Source organism: Podarcis bocagei (genome assembly GCF_964188305.1).
Source record: "Podarcis bocagei genome assembly, chromosome: 7".
Lineage (NCBI taxonomy): Eukaryota > Metazoa > Chordata > Lepidosauria > Squamata > Lacertidae > Podarcis > Podarcis bocagei.
In genome coordinates this window covers 4,229,575-4,245,566 of record NC_138132.1, presented here as the reverse complement: position 1 = coordinate 4,245,566, position 15,992 = coordinate 4,229,575, and the positions used below count along the sequence as shown (strand labels likewise).

General features: G+C 50.4%; 2 protein-coding genes across 4 annotated transcripts in view; one reads left to right on the top strand and one right to left on the bottom strand.

Annotated features, from left to right (window-relative positions):
- Positions 1-15,992, bottom strand: part of PPP1R13L (protein phosphatase 1 regulatory subunit 13 like) — a 228,261-nt gene that overhangs the window by 74,116 nt on the left and 138,153 nt on the right. The window lies entirely within an intron of this gene.
- Positions 12,474-15,992, top strand: part of KLC3 (kinesin light chain 3) — a 28,188-nt gene continuing 24,669 nt past the window's right edge. For 2 of the 3 annotated variants that reach the window (XM_081200428.1, XM_081200423.1), the window contains exon 1: positions 12,675-13,058. The gene's annotated coding sequence lies outside the window, so the exon portion shown is untranslated. Of the gene's footprint in view, positions 12,608-12,674; positions 13,059-15,992 lie in introns of those variants that run through there. The other variant, XM_081200425.1, reaches the window with a different exon arrangement.

Here is a 15,992-nt window from a genome sequence, read left to right as displayed (position 1 = left end):
TTGGTGGGATGTTATTGAAAGCATAAAGAGATTATATCTGTCTCTTCCACAAATCTCTCAAGAAATCTGGGATAAGTTACATCTAATTGGCTGAATATTTTCTGATGTAACATGGAGTCTTTTATTCTGAATACACCTTGTGCCTCTGAGGGGTTCAGCGCTAGGCTTACGTATATCTTGCGAGTCAGGTGTGCTCTCGCTCTCTCGATTTTTACGACGGCTCTCTTAACTTGTACCTGCCTGTTAGAAAGGTAAAGGGACCTCTGACCATTAGGTCCAGTCGTGGCCGACTCTGGGGTTGTGGCGCTCATCTCGCTTTACTGGCTGAGGGAGCCAGCGTACAGCTTCCGGGTCATGTGGCCAGCAGAACTAAGCTGCTTCTGGCAAACCAGAGCAGCGCACAGAAACGCCATTTACCTTCCCGCCGGAGTGGTACCTATTTATCTACTTGCACTTTGACGTGCTTTCGAACTTCTAGGTTGGCAGGAGCAGGGACTGAGCAACGGGAGCTCACCCCGTCACGGGGATTCAAACCGCCGACCTTCTGATCGGCAAGTCCTAGGCTCTGTGGTTTAACCCACAGCACCACCTGCGTCCCTTACCTGCCTGTTATCTCATCGCAAATATCCAGATAACCTGCTTCATCATTTCTTCCGGCAAATCCAGCATCCCACTCCAGGCTTGGTTTGGATCGGTTTGCTTTTTTATGTGTTGGTCTCATGAAGTTCTGTTTTGTTATTTGGGTTATAGGGATGAAAATCAATAAATATAGTTCAGGAAAAACAGGCAGGCTGTTTGGAGCTGCTTGAGGCACCAAAGTGGAGCCGAATCAAGGGGCAGAAACTCAGGAAAGGATTCTTTCTTATTGCACCAACACTGTTTGTAGAACATAACAGTTCTGGTCCAATAAAGCAGATTGGCTTTCCGGTTCCCGTCGGCCGGGAACAAGGCAGAAAGTGCAGCGCAGGCTCTGGTTTCTGCCAAGGGGGTGCCTGGCTTGGCCTCCCCCACCCCCTGCACTCAGCCAGCCTTTTACTGCCTGCGCCTCCCACCTCCCTCATCGATCCGAGACAGCTTCTGCCCGCTCAGCATCCGCACTGGGCGTCCATCATATTTATTTCCCCTCTGCGCTCCCCCTCCACTCCACCTTCCACTGGAGAGGAAGGCTGGGAGCTTGTCTGGCCTCTTGCCAGCACAGCTCTTTATGGGCTGAGCAGGGAGATGGAAGCACTTTCCATGCAATATTCAGCGGGGATGTCTGCAGGCCAGGCAAAAAGGCGGCCAAGCCCCCCTTCGCCTCCTGCACAACAGCAGGTAATCACTTCCCTGCAGCAGAGTCTGAATCAGGGATAGGGGGGGTGTTCAGGTCTGGGGGGGCAAATGTGGCCCTTTGCACCCCACAATCTGGCCCATGGGACTCTCCCCAGACCATCCTGCAGCCTTCCCCTCACCAGCCTAGATTTGCAGTGCCCTTGAGGGCTTTTTTTTAGGGACGTGGGTGGCACTGTGGGTTAAACCACAGAGCCTAGGGCTTGCTGATCAGAAGGTCGGCGGTTCGAATCCCCGCGACGGAATGAGCTCCCGTTGCTTGGTCCCTGCTCCTGCCAACCTAGCAGTTCGAATGCACATCAAAGTGCAAGTAGATAAATAGGTACTGCTCCGGCGGGAAGGTAAACGGCGTTTCCGTGCGCTGCTCTGGTTCGCCAGAAGTGGCTTAGTCATGCTGGCCACATGACCTGGAAGCTGTATGCCGGCTCCTTCAGCCAGTAAAGCGAGATGAGCGCCGCAACCCCAGAGTCGGACACGACTGGACCTAATGGTCAGGGGTCCCTTTACCTTTACCTGAGGGCTTTTGCTTGCCTGCAGAGCATCCTGCAACTCTCCTCACGCTGCTTCTTTGTGTAGATCTAGGGCAGGAGGGGTTGTGTGAGTGTGAAGAACCTGGTTTATTGCACAGGTAAAAAAATAATCATCACATTCATCACCCACATCTGTCTGTGGTCCTCAGAAGATGGCCTACATCAGAACATGAGGAGAGTCGGTGTGATGGCCTGGGACTTGGGTTCGGAACCAGAGGAGTCTCAGTCCGCACCGGATCCTTTGCCTCAGGCATCATCTGAACCAAGTCTGGGGCCTGATCCTGAAGACTCTGCACAGGTTCCCCTGCAGCAAACCCCAGCTGGGCCAAGTCAGGGGCCTGATCCTGCCCTGGCTCCAGATTTGGCAATTACCTCGTTGTCTTCAGCTGGGCCATCCCTTACAGCTGCTCCACTACCAGTTGGGGCAGGGGAGGCTGAGGCGGCCCCCGGGTCTAGTAACCCACCGACGTATCCTGAGCTGCAGAGACTCAGGTCTGAGAGAAGGAGAGACCTGAATACTCGCAGGAGGAGTGCTCGCCTTCGGGTGAAACAGGGAGGTGAGTCGCTGGGGGATCAGGACCGGCCGCTACCCCGACAAAGATAAAAGGCTGTTGGACCCTGTCCCAGGTTGCGGAAGCAACATTACTGCATGCCAGATCCTGTCTGAGATCCTGTACCTGTCCTTGCCTGGTTTCCTGCCTCGTGTCCTGCCTTGGCCCTGTCAGATGCCTGCAGGAAACCCCCAAGCAAGCAGGATTGAGCATGTTATGGAAAACATTTCGGGGTGAGAGGCTGCCCAACAGCCCAGCTCATCGGGGTGCATGTCCCCCATGGGTCTATGCAGTCAGTAAAAGAAGGAAGTTCCAGCCAAGTAATTTGGAGCAAAACAGCAGTCAGTAGACCATGTTCTATATTGTTGTGCGACAGGTTCCCACAGGAGTAAGAACCCTGAGCACGGGGTGACATCCTCTTTCAAAACTTCCCTCTTTCCCCCAGAATACACTTCGAGCAGCAGCATTGATACATCATCACTACATCACTAGCATGTCACAAATGGGGAGGGGTACACAAGGGTTACACAAGTTCAACATTAGGTCACTTGATCAGAGACCTTTCCCAACAACCTCTTAAGTGTTGTTGTTTAGTCGTGTCCAACTCTTCGTGACCCCCTGGACCAGAGCACGCCAGGCACTCCTGTCTTCCACTGCCTCCCGCAGTTTGGTCAAACTCATGCTGGCAGCTTCGAGAACACTGCCCCACCATCTCGTCCTCTAGCGTCCCCTTCTCCTTGTGCCCTCCATCTTTCCCAACATCAGGGTCTTTTCCAAGGAGTCTCCTCTTCTCAGGAGGTGGCCAAAGTCTTGGAGCCTCAGCTTCAGGATCTGTCCTTCCAGTGAGCACTCAGGGCTGATTTCCTTCAGAATGGAGAGGTTGGATCTTCTTGCAGTCCATGGGACTCTCAAGAGTCTCCCCCAGCACCATAATTCAAAAGCATCCATTCTTCAGCGATCAGCCTTCTTTATGGTCCAGCTCTCACTTCCACACATCACTACTGGGAAAACCAGAGCTTTAACAATAAGGACCTCTTAAGTACCCATCGCGGAAAGAGCAATAAAACTCTTGACATCTTCTTGCGCTCAGGACTGGTCTGGAGATGGGCTTTCACCTGAGTTGCTCAACTGCCTCTGCGGATGTCCAGTGTTGCCCCCTTGGTCACTCCCTGGGTGGGGGGCCGTGTATTTGCTCTCACGCTTGGGGAATTATGGCAGGATGCCCCATGTGACTTCCTGCTTTTTGGTTTGTGGAGGGAGGTGGAGCCCAAATTCACCTTTCTTTAAGGGTTAAAATGGCACTGGAATGAGGTTAAAGTATGGATTTCCTACGAATTTATAAAGCTAGGTACTGTATCTTCCCTGAGCTGTCAAGTCAAAAGGATACATTCAGGCATAATATCTCTAACACTGTAACAACTTTAAAGATATGCCCCCCCCCCAGGTCATTTCTGTAACAAGCACAGGAGAATTCCCATCTCCTATTATTTTTCTGAACATGTTGGCAGAGCAGAGCTAGTAGCTTCTTCTCCATTAATCCTCTCTTAAAGGCATCTAGGTTGGTGGCTGCTATAATAAATGAAAATCTGCCCTTATTCCCTTATGGGGGACACAAGAGCCTCTATAGAGTCCTTTGTAGGTTCTCCATCGGTCGGAGAAAAGAACAGAGGCCAAGCAGAGAATACTGAGAAGCAAAGCAGCTCGTAAGCCTGATCTTTATTGAACTGTTGCAACAGGGTGCCCCCTTCACATGCAGGAAAGGAGGAGGACCCGGAACCAAGGTGTGCCCGCCCTTATAGAGACACTTTAAATTGCCCACCTTGGAGTCCAAGACCACCCCCAGACACATCATACCTACATCACAGAGAGGGCGGTCTACAACAGAAATCTGAGTGCGTTGTTTACCTCCTGTCTGGCAAGTTACCTGTTAATGCTCACTTGATTGGATACCCTGGGGAGCTTGGCCAGTCTTTTGTAATGATAAATACAGTGGTACCTCTGGTTACGTACTTAATTCGTTCCGGAGGTCCGTTCTTAACCTGAAACTGTTCTTAACCTGAAGCACCACTTTAGCTAATGGGGCCTCCTGCTGCTGCTGCGCCGCTGGAGCACGATTTCTGTTCTCATCCTGAAGCAAAGTTCTTAACCTGAAGCACTATTTCTGGGTTAGCGGAGTCTGTAACCTGAAGCATATGTAACATGAAGTGTATGTAACCTGAGGTACCACTGTACTTAGTTCATACCTACATAACAGAAAGAGCGGTCTACAGCAGAAATCTGAGTGCATTGTTTATCTCCTGTCTGGCAGGTCACCTGTTAATGCTTACTTGATTGGATACCCTGGGGAGCCTGGCCAGTCTTTTGTAATGATAAATACATAGTTCCTGAGCCAGGTCACAGGCTCACCCTATTCATACACAGACATACCCTTAAGACAGGATTTGTGAAGGAAAAGACAATGGGGAGGCTTTTCCATTTTCCTTTCACCTTGTAGAGAAAACATTTAGTAAGTTTGGGAGTCACAATGGTTCCAGGGCTGTTTTCCTGTGCTGCTTCAGACCTGTGGTTTATACTATATATTTATGTATGTGTTTGCTTGGTACATTTATGAACATTTTTTATATATATAAGACCTTGATTTGTTTATTTCATGGCCATCACTGCCTCCTGCAGGAGGGAGTTCCACAGTTTTATTCTGTTCTGAGTGAAAACTAGCGCTAATATGCCCAGGAACCTCACCAAAATGCTGGAGAGGGTGCACCTCCACAGGCACATACCTCCACATGTGGTGGGAGTGCCCCAAAATCCAACTATTCTGGACAGCAGCCATACAAGAAATATGTAAATCAACTAAGCAAGTATTAAAACCATCCCAGAATTGGCCCTACTAAACATCTTCCTGTCAGGAAAAAGCAGCAATGCGAAAGCCAGCTGCAGGTGTCTGGAATGCAAAACAGGATGTTGATGTCTGGGACTGTACTATTGGAACAAAGGGGCAGTCTATTCACTGTACTGAGCACCGGATGTTAGCTCAGAGTGTCATCTGACCTGTACTGGAAGTACAGGGGTGGAGCTAATCTCTCTGCTGTTGGAGATTGAACTGTGCAGACGCATTTCTCTGTACTGCTGGAATGACAGGAATAAAGACATGTAAATAGATTTCTGCCTGTCTCTTTACCCCTCCCTGAGGGAACCAGGGAGGAGGGGTAGAGGTGTGTCCCTCTCACGCTGAGTGGGATCGCCGATTGGTGACCTTGCCTGTATCCTGCCGGGAGACGCAGACGGGGAGGTCAACAAGGATCTCAAGCCGAATGCCTGGAGTGAGGCCAGTTACCTCTGACTGCGGCTGAGAATCTGACACTTCCAAGACAACAATGCCCATTTACACCACAAAGAACTGATAACCCACCTACTTTCAGCAGCCAGAAACACCATAACCAGACATTGGAGAGACCTGTCAGGAGGAAGCATGGACCAATGGTGCCAAATAGTATGGGAAACAGCCCTACTAGAAAAATTAACCAATGAACTGAAACTGACATGGGGAGAAATAGAAGACGCCTTCACCCCGGTACGGCTCCTCTTTATCACATACACAGCCCAACAAAACAATGACAAAAATCCACCAACAGCATACAAATCAGTGTGGCTAACCTGATCCAAAACACCCACCCACCCCATTCACACATGAAAACAAAGACCACCACAGCCAACCACAAATGAACAGCCACACCCTAGGCCAACCCCAACCTCTCTCACCACCAAAGGAACACAAGCGAACAGCACAGAACCTGCACAAGCAACGCTGACACCAAATCCTACATAAAGCAAAATAGAATCATCACCACCTGATCCCCCCACCCCACCCACCTTCCCCCCCCTCTTCCAAATCTCAAGAAATGAAACTGATCTGTAAAAAATGTTACTTGGAGAGAGAAAAAGAGCGAGAGACATTGCACATACATTTGTAAACTAAGAAAATATTTCATAAAAGTACATTTTAAAATAATAAAATTCTGCTCTGAGTGAAGGAGATGCATCTGAAAGTCCAGACTGCAAAGCAGAAGGGAGAGATGCAGTCCCTGAGGGGGCCCCGGGCCCCTCGCCAGCTGCCCCTTCTGCCAGGGACTCCACCCTGCGGAGCTTCTTCAGATCTCCCGCTGAGTCTGCCCCTCTCTTGCCCTGCCAGCGCTGTGATGTCAGCCGCCTGCCTTCGCTTCTGGCCTTCGGGGGCAGGGAGTGGCTCCCTAGCCTGGCACCGGGCAGCCTTTGCTCCTCCCCAGTGACGTCTGCGGTGCCAACAGGGACTGCGGTTGTGGAGGGGAGAGATTGAGCAGAAGGGGCCCGGAAGGCAGAGGGTGGCGGCACGTAGAATCATAGAATCATAGAATCATAGAGTTGGAAGAGACCACAAGGGCCATCGAGTCCAACCCCCTGCCAAGCACGAAACACCATCAGAGCACTCCTGACATATGGTTGTCAAGCCTCTGCTTAAAGACCTCCAAAGTAGGAGACTCCACCACACTCCCAGGCAGCAAATTCCACTGTCAAACAGCTCTTACTGTCAGGAAGTTCTTCCTAATGTTTAGGTGGAATCTTCTTTCTTGTAGTTTGGATCCATTGCTCCGTGTCCGCTTCTCTGGAGCAGCAGAAAACAACCTTTCTCCCTCCTCTATCTGACATCCTTTTATATATTTGAACATGGCTATCATATCACCCCTTAACCTCCTCTTCTCCAGGCTAAACATGCCCAGCTCCCTTAGCCGTTCCTCATAAGGCATCGTTTCCAGGCCTTTGACCATTTTGGTTGCCCTCCTCTGGACACGTTCCAGTTTGCCAGTGTCCTTCTTGAACTGTGGTGCCCAGAACTGGACACAGTACTCCAGGTGAGGTCTGACCAGAGCAGAATACAGTGGCACTATTACTTCCCTTGATCTAGATGCTATACTCCTATTGATGAGGCCCAGAATTGCATTGGCTTTTTTAGCTGCCGCGTCACACTGTTGGCTCATGTCAAGTTTGTGGTCAACCAAGACTCCTAGATCCTTTTCACATGTACTGCTCTCAAGCCAGGTGTCACCCATCTTGTATTTGTGCCTCTCATTTTTTTGCCCAAGTGCAATACTTTACATTTACGTGGTGGGGCAAACTCAACACCAGTCACAGAAATGGGTGTTGATTCTTCTCCCCCCACAGGGATTCCCACAATGCCTTGCTCCGTCAGTGGGGCAGAAGGGGGGTGGGAGCAGTGCCGGATTTATGTATACAGTGGACGCTCGGGTTGCGAACGTGATCCATGTGGGAGGCACGTTCGCAATCTGCAGCATTTGCAACCCGTGTCTGAGCATGTGCGGGTTGCAATTCAGTGCTTCTGTGCATGTGCAAAGTGTGCTTTTTGTGCTTCTGCGCATGCGTGAGCTCCGAAACCCGGAAGTAACCAGTTCCGGTACTTTGGGGTTCAGCGCGGTGCGCCACCCGAAAACGAGCAGCCTGAAGCGTCTGTAACCTGAGGTATGACTGTAGAGGATCAGGCTAATTCAAATTGACCCGGCGAAAGGAAATCAAGTCCTGCGGGGCCCTAGTCTCGTGGGTCAGAGCCGGGTTAAAATGGCGCTGGAATTAGGAGAGTCGGTTAAAGTATGGATTTTCTAGGAATTCATAAAGCTAGGTACAGTCATACTTCGGGTTGAAGTAGCTTCGGGATAAGTCTATCTTTCGCTCTTCACAGAGCTCTGTTGGTTCCTGCAAATTGCCCACAGGCAGAGAGAGGCCTTGAGGATCCGGGAAGGTGGCAGTGGGAAGGGATCCTTGGAGGGATCCAGAACTACCGGTACCTGTAGAAGGCAGGAAGCCAGGCTGCAGGTTGGTAGCTTTCTTCTCGTTCTAGTTACAGGTCAGTAGCCGTGTTGGTGTGCCGTAATCGAAACAAAACAAAAAAAAATCCTTCCAGTAGCACCTTAGAGACCAACTCAGTTTGTTATCGGTATGAGCTTTTGTGTGCATGCACAAAATATCTGAAGAAGGTATCTGAAGAAAGTATTTGAAGAAGTGTGCATGCACACGAAAGCTCATACCGATAACATGCCTGTCATAAGAGCAGAAGATCTCTGCTGGATCAGATCAGTGGGGGCCCATCTAGGCATACTGTAGAATCATAGAGTTGGAAGGGACCTCAAGAGTAATCTAGTCCAAAACCAGTGCTTTTTCTGTTATGTACTGAGTTGAATAGGATCCAAAATGCAGCAGTCTGATTGGTCCACAGGAGCCACCCGATCCAGCTCCAGGTGGAAGTGAATCCGCAACCTGATTGGCCTACAGGAGAATCCCGGAATTAGCCAATCACGTGGGGCCCATTGTGTAAATAATGTATATAAAGCAGATATTCTGGAGGAACATTCATTCCTCCTCAACACTATGAGCTGAATAAAGAGCATGAAATCCACTCTTCACTCTGAGTAGATTTCATTTTCCCTAGAAAAATCAATGCCAGTACTCACCTTGAAGTTGTTACAGTAAATGTCACACTGTTTAACTCCCCCCCTAAAAAAAAAGAGGGGCTGCTACTGCGTACCCTCGCATACCCCCAGAAAAACAGCACTGCCACCCCCCTGCAAGGCAGGAATCGCTGCTAAAACATCCATAACAGATGGCCACCCAACCTCTGCTTAAAGACCTCTAAGCATGGAGAGTCTGCAACCTCCCGAGGGAAACTGTTCCAGCCTCCTGTTCTCACAGTGTCCCACCAGATGCCCATTATGGGAAACCCGCAAGCAGGATTCGAACACAGGAGCGCTCTCCCATCTTGTGGCTTCCAGTAACTGCTGTTCAGACGAATTGCTGCCTCCAGCTGCGGAGGCAGAGCGGAGCCCTCGTAGCCAGTAGCCATCACAGAATTATAGAATTTCTGTGTTGGAAGGGTCTCCCAGAGGTCATCTAGTCCAACCCCCTGCAATGCCGGCCTCTCCTCCATGAATTTGCCTGAGGGGAGAGACTTCATCAGGCAAGGCCTCCTTCCACCTGCCTTGCTCCCCCCTCTAGCCTCTGCTTCTCGATTTGTATTGTGTTATTTGATGTACTGGGGCTTGCCGTTGTGTTATTTACAGTGGTGCCCCGCAAGACGAATGCCTCGCAAGACGGAAAACTCGCTAGACGAAAGAGTTTTCCGTTTTGGAGGTGCTTCACAAAACGAATCTCCTATGGGCTTGCTTCGCAAGACGACAATGTCTTGCGAGTTCCTGCTGGTTTTTTCCCCTCCCCCCCTTTTTCCTAAGCTGCTAAGCCGCTTATCAGCTGATCAGATCAGCAGATAAGACGCTAAAAGCCGCTAATAGCGCTAATCTGCTAATCCTTCAATGGGCTTGCTTCGCAAGACGAAAAAACCGCTAGACGAAGAGAATCACAGAACGGATTCTTTTCGTCTTGCGAGGCACCACTGTATTGTAGTTTATAAATTATTTATTGTAACTGTTATGAGTGAATCTCTGTTTAACTTTTATATGCTGATATTATTATTTTATGTTATTCTAATGATGGTTGAATGTTTCTTTTTTTATGTAGGTTGCTTAAAGTTATGTTTTATTATCAAATTTTTGTATTGCATTAGATGGCTATAAGATGTACATTTTTTGTTTCTTCAGCTTGTAAACCGCCTTGAGTATTGTAAGATAGAAAGACAGTATACAAATAAAAAATGATGATGATGCCAAGTTGGTTGCCGTCATTGCCTGTGGTGGCAGAGAGTTCCATAGTCTTACTATGTGAAGAAGTCCTTTCTTTTATCGGCCTTCCGTCACGGATGCTTTAGCTGAGATTCCTACATTGCAGCAGGTTGGTCTAGATGACTCTAGGGGTACCTTCTGACTCTACAAATCCTATAATTCTATGATTCTTGAATCTGTCTGCAGTTCTAGTATTTTGGGGGGGGGAGAGCTGTTCTCTTTCCACCTTCTCCATGTCTGGCATCATTTTATAAACTTATGTCGTGTCACCTCTCAGATTTTCTCTAAACTAAAAAGGACCAAACACCGTAGGTTTTCCTCCTAGGGGAATGGCTCCATTCCCTGGATCATTTTAGCTGCCCTTTTTGGAACATTTTTAACTCTGCAATATCCTTTCTCAGCCGAGGCATAAATAAATAAGCACACAGATATACTATGCAGCTAATATCAGAGAAGAGGCCTGCCATTTCTGTGTGGTGCTTAGTATATAAATGTCTACGATAGGGTAAAATGGATTTCTGACAAGTGAGGTGACTGAGAAATTTGTTCCCAAGTCCGCCCCTCTCACCTGCCATCCTGGTGACGTTGGGACCCTCAACAATTTCTCTCTCTGGGCTGCCACCTTTTGCTCTGGGGAAGAAGTCACACACACACCGAGGCAGTGTTGTACAGTGGTTAGAGTCCGTCATCTGGGAGAGAGACCAAGGTGCAAATCCCCCACTTGGCCACGAAGCTCACTGGGTTGACCTTGGGGTCCAGTCACTCACTCTCTGCCTGACCTATCCTGCAAGGTTGTTGTGAGAATTAAATGACGGCAGGGAAAACTCACGTCTGCCAACTCGAGCTCCTTCCTTGGCCGCCGGGACCACATAACACCAGTCCTGAGAGATCTGCATTGGCTCCCAGTACGTGTCTGAGCACAATTCAAAGTGTTGGTGCTGACCTTGAAAGCCCTCAACTGTCCAGTATATTTGAAGGAGCGTCTCCACCCCCATCGTCCAGCCCGGACACTGAGGTCCAGCTCCGAGGGCCTTCTGGCGGTTCCCTCACTGCGATAAGTGAGGTTACAAGGAACCAGGCAGAGGGCCTTCTTGGTAGTGGTGCCTGCCCTGCGGAACGCCCTCCCTTCAAATGTGAAGGAAATAAGCAGCTATCTTATCTTTAGAAGACATCTGAAGGCAGCCCTGTTTAGGGAAGTTTTTAATATTTAATGCTGTATTGTTTTTAACACTCAATTGGGAGCTGCCCAGAGTGGCTGGGGAAACTGAGCCAGATGGGCGGGGTGTAAATAATAATAATAATAATAATAATAATAATTATTATTATTATTATTATTATTATTATTATTAAAGTGGAATATACAGGCAATAAATAAAGCAATAAATAAATAACAAACCAGGAGTCTGGAAAGCTGATTGCCACCCCAGCATAGTGAATCCAGCCCCAGGAACGAAGCCTCCTCAAGTCAAGGCTGGGAAGATATTTTTCCTTAATTATTGCACTGGGAGCCCATTGCCCTGGTTTGATGAGCAATGGGAAGATGCACATGTATTTTGTGTATTTTTGGTCTTTGTTGGAAGCCGCCCAGAGTGGCTGGGGAAACCCAGCCAGATGGGCGGGGTACAAATAATAACTTCTTCTTATTATTATTTATTTAAACAAAAGGAGCCGTTTGCACGGGCTTAGTTCTGCCTGCACCTCACTGCGAGAGGCCAAGTTACAGGGAACCAGGCAGAGGGCCTTCTCGGTAGTGGCGCCCGCCCATCAGATGTCAAAGCGATAAACAACTACCTGACATTTAGAAGACATCTGAAGGCAGCCCTGTTCAGGGAAGTTTTTAATATGTGACATTTTAGTGTATTTTTCATCTTTGTTGGAAGCTGCCCAGAGTGGCTGGGGAAACCCAGCCAGATGGGCGGGGTACAAATAATAAATTATTATTAAATTATTATTATTATAACCTCCAGCTCCAGAGAGCGTCTACCCAGATTCCCAGGTTCTTAGGGGTATTATGTGAGAACAGGATTCTGGAGGATTATTATTATTATTATTATTATTATTATTATTATTATTATTATTATTATTATTATTATTATTATTATCTTGCCCTCTGCTCCTTCCTCGGACACCTGCTCCGCATGCAGAACGCCCCTGGCTTCGCTCCTCCCGGGACCCGCTGCCGCCGGAGGCGCATCTCACTACGACTCCCAGCGGCTCGCCAGATGTGCTGCACTACAACTCCCATCGGCCCCGGGACCTCGCCATCTCCGACCCACCCAGCCACCCCACCCACCCAGCGCGAGCTGGGCGCCAGCTGCTGCCCAGGACCGGCTGGCCCCGTCCGCTTTCTGCGCAGCCCAGCGATGCCCTGCCTGCCTGCCGCGCCCCGGGCGCGCCAAAGAAGGAGCAGCAGCAGAGGCGCGCCGGGGCCGGATGGGGGAGCCCCGGGGGCCGGCGCTGCGCGAGGCGGAGCAGGCAGGTGAGCCGGCCCAGCGGGGCGGGGAGGAGCCGCCGGGGAGGCCGGGAGGGGCGAGGCCGAAGCTGCTCCGGCGGGCAGGTGCGCGGATCGGGGCGCGCAGCTGGCGACGCGCCTCCCTCGCCATCCTCGGCTCTTCTTGCAAGCGGCGCCTCGCCATCCTGCAACTCTCCTTCCCCGCAGTCTCCGGCTCGGACGCCCCCCCTCCCCACCAGAGCATGACCCGGGGTGGTCTTTTCTCCAGTGGGGCGCAGATCTAAGCTCCCCCCCCCCCAAAAAAAACCCCCAGCTCGCATTGGAGACACCTCCAAGGATTTAGCAGCGTCGGTTTCCAGCTGCCCCACCCGCCTTGCGCGCCAGCTGCGGGCGCTTTTCTCGCAGGAGGGGCAGAATAAAAGGGGGCTGGATTCTATCCCCCCCCCAAAGCGCGTCCTTCTCCCTCCTTCTGAGCCAGGTAAGGAGAAAATAAAAGACCCTCTTTCTCCCCGCCGGACTTTTGTTCTTAATCTAGCTGCTCCTCCCACTGTTGACGGTTTGTGGGTTTATAAAAAAAAATAAAAAATCGTTTTTTTCTTGTTGTTTACGACGAAGTACCCGAGGCGCTGCAAGGAGATTTCACGAATAAAAAGGAGGAAAGTAAGCTGGGAAGCGCCTCCTGACCTGGCAAGACTTGAGCGCCTCTCGTCAGAAGTCAGCGCCCTTTCGTTCCTTGGAGCTAATTCCCAGGGAATTAGTTCCTCGCAGCTAATTCCCACCTTTAGTTCTGCCATTTTAGCTTGTTTCAAACTGGTGTTTTTTTTTATGTTAGGGCTGTGGTTGCTGTAACCCAGCGCAGGGACCTTGTTGTAAAGGGTGGGCGGGTGTGCAAATAAATTGGAATCAATAATAAAATGTTGTTTTTGAAAGTGTGCCGAGATGTGTCTCGAACCTCTGGCTGAGAGTCAGCAACTTCCAGGAGGCCCTCGGATGTTTTGGACTACAGTTCCCGTCAGGTGCTGGCTGGAGCTGGTGGGAGTTGTAGTCTGAAATGTCAGAGTGGGGGCGCCGGGTTGAGGAAGGCTGCTGTAAGGCTTGAGGTCATCATTCCTGCATTTCCATGCAAGCACCACTCCCTGGCCGGGGCAGACGTATTGCTTGCAAACTGAGCCCATCCCATTGCACAAGCAATCCAGGAGGATGCTGGGTGTGTGTGTGTGATATTTCAAAGCGAGTTGACAAAAGCAGGTAGGAGTGGCCAGTGGCATAGCGTGGGGGGTGCAGGGGGGGCCCGGCCGCACCGGGCGCAACATCTGGGGGTTAGGGTTAGGGGGCGCAAATCCACGGGTTAGGGGGCGCAAATTACTTGCCTTGCCCCGGGTTCTGACAACCCACGCTACGCCACTGGGAGTGGCTCCCCCAGAGTCTTGGACCATGCACAGGCGAGGCTGCGCTGCACACAATCCATGTGGCAGATCCCAGCCTTCTCTCTGTGCATTGCAAGCCGGCCTGCGTTCATCCTTCTCGGGACTTGGAGCTGAGGGACCTCTGGCTACCTGGGTGCAATGTGTGTAAAGGGTAAAGGGACCCCTGACCATTAGGTCCAATCATGGCCGACTCTGGGTTTACGGCGCTCATCTCGCTTTATTGGCTGAGGGAGCCGGCGTTCAGCTTCCGGGTCATGTGGCCGGCATGACTAAGCCGCTCTGGTGAACCAGAGCAGCGCACAGAAATGCCATTTACCTTCCAGCCGGAGCGGTACCTATTTATCTACAGTGGTACCTCAGGTTACATACGCTTCAGGTTACAGACTCCACTAACCCAGGAATATTACCTCGGGTTAAGAACTTTGCTTCAGGATGAGAACAGAAATCGTGCTCCGGCGGCGCAGCGGCGGCTGCAGGAGGCCCCATTAGCTAAAGTGGTGCTCCAGGTTAAGAACAGTTTCAGGTTAAGAACGGACCTCTGGAACGAATTAAGTACTTAACCCGCGGTACCACTGTACTTGCACTTTTGACGTGCTTTTGAACTGCTAGGTTGGCAGGAGCAGGGACCGAGCAACGGGAGCTCACCCCGTTGCGGGGACTCGAACCACCAACCTTCTGATCGCCAAGCCCAAGAGGCTCAGTGGTTTAACCCACAGCGCCACCCGCTCTGCAAAACGTCTTGAAATTGACGGGCCCGGATGGGCTGGCATTTGTCATTTGTCTTATTCAGGACAGAGGGATAGGAGAGTCACCTTTTGTCCTGCCTCAGGAAAGGTCCCCTGTTGGGTTGCCTAGAAAAGCTTCCGAGTCGCCACAGGTGAGTGTGTATTCTAAGCCAGAGAGGGCCTGGCTGCTTTTGGGCTTCTCAGGAAGGTGGGGTTGGGTGCTCTCCAGAAACAGGATGCTGGCGTGAAAAGGTCTTTGGTCCTACCCAAAAGGCCTTTGCTTCTCCTTTCCAGGTAGAACAACACCTAGAAAATTGTTGGGGTTGAATCGACGTCCCCCAGGTGCTGTTGGACTACAACTCCCATCATCCCTGACGATTGCCATGCTGGATAGAAATGATGGGAGTTGTAGTCTAGCAACCTCCGGGGACCCAAGGATGGGAAAAGCTGGTGTAGCAGTTGGAGCATAGTTGCGGAGTCTAGTTCCAATGGAAAGGAGAGGTGTGTCTGCGGACTGGAGCTCTCCCAAGCCTTCCAGTTAGTGTCCGGGCCCAATTTAAAGTGCTGGTTCTGACCTATGAAGCCTTACACAGCTCAGGACCTCAATACCTTAAGAACTGCCTCTCCTCATACAAATTGACCAGGGCCTTGCAATCATCATCTGAGGTCCTTCATGAGAAGTTCGGAGGGCGGCAACCCAAAAGCGGGGCCTTATCAGTGGTGGCTCCCTATCTGTGGAAGGCTCTCCCTAGAGAGGCTTCATTACGTGTCTTCAGGCGCCAGGCGAAAGCAGTCCTCTTTACCCAGGGGTCTTCAGCCGTTAAATAATCTATGGCCTGTTAAAACTGGGGTGGGGGGCTATTATGACGATTATTTTGTTACCGTGCCGAGTAAATTATGTTCTTAATGTTGCACACATTAAGTCAGCCTTCCCCAACCAGGTTTGCTGGTTGCCTTGTTTCAAAAAGGGCATTATATGGTTAGAAAAGGGCAACCAAAATAGGGGCCACTCCTCTGGCAAGAACGGTTGCAACATTTTGGACTGTTTAGTTTAGAGAAAAGGCGAGCAGGGAAGCAACATGATGGAAGCTTATAAGATAAGGCACGGCATAGAGAAATTGCCTAGAAAAAGGTTATCCTCCTCCCTCACGACTCGTGGGCAGCCAGGGAAGCTGACTGGAGATTCAGAATGGAGAAAACAAAGTCCTTCTTCATGCACTGCCTAGTTAGCCTATGGAACCCCCTCCCACTGGAGGCATG